Genomic DNA, 887 nt, shown 5'->3' on the forward strand with positions numbered 1-887 from the left:
CAGAGGCATTTAGCATTGTTCTGGCAGCTTCAACCAGCGTCCTGTTCTTCCTCTCTACTACTCCATTCTGTTGTACAGTCCTTGGGGCTGAGAAAAATAGCAGGTTTTCTTCTGTGAACATCCTGTTCTTCCTCTCTACTACTCCATTATGTTGTGGAGTCTTGTTAACGTCACATGCAGCTAACAACCTTTGAAAAAGGGCAGAACAGGATCTTCATAGAAGACGAATCCGCAGACCCTCTGTGAGCCATCTCAGAGGCTCTGCTGTAATAGACTTGTAGGTTCTTATTGCCAGAGGACCATTTYMYAKAASCTCTGTGAGAGACAWCAGAGGTTCTGTCATTCTTGACTTGCACGATGAAACAACTTCTGTTGCTGGTCCTCTGTTGTCTTCTGTGGAAGATACCCTTCTGTCAACACTTGCATAATACTTTTTCATACTTTTACATTAAGTGAATATTAGAGCTAACAACATTTCCACCCTAGCCGGTATCCCCATGATAGATGTCAGAGTTTCCCGCAACTTCCCCATTTCTTCTGCCAACATATCTCTGGTTATATATTCAGGATGTGGCACCGACCTTTCTTGAACATTCCCAGAGTGGGATTCCTCTTGTTCAGAATGTATTTTGGTCCGACCCCTTCCCTCAGACTGGCTTCTTCCTCTGCCTCGTCCCCTTGTTCTTCCTCGACCTCTATTTCTAGACATGCTAGTCGGTAGATTTATGGGTGTTTCTTCCCTTTCCTCAGATTCTGGATGAGCCACTCTTTTAGATCTTCTAGTTCGACTAGACATCTGCAAAGTTTAGGATTAATAATCACATTTTCACATTCCCAAATATAATGAAGTATTCAAGTTCAGATGTGTACCTGTAAATTCATAATTA

This window comes from Cynara cardunculus, unplaced genomic scaffold (genome assembly GCF_001531365.2).
Source record: "Cynara cardunculus var. scolymus isolate 2C unplaced genomic scaffold, CcrdV1 Un_Scaffold_3997, whole genome shotgun sequence".
Lineage (NCBI taxonomy): Eukaryota > Viridiplantae > Streptophyta > Magnoliopsida > Asterales > Asteraceae > Cynara > Cynara cardunculus.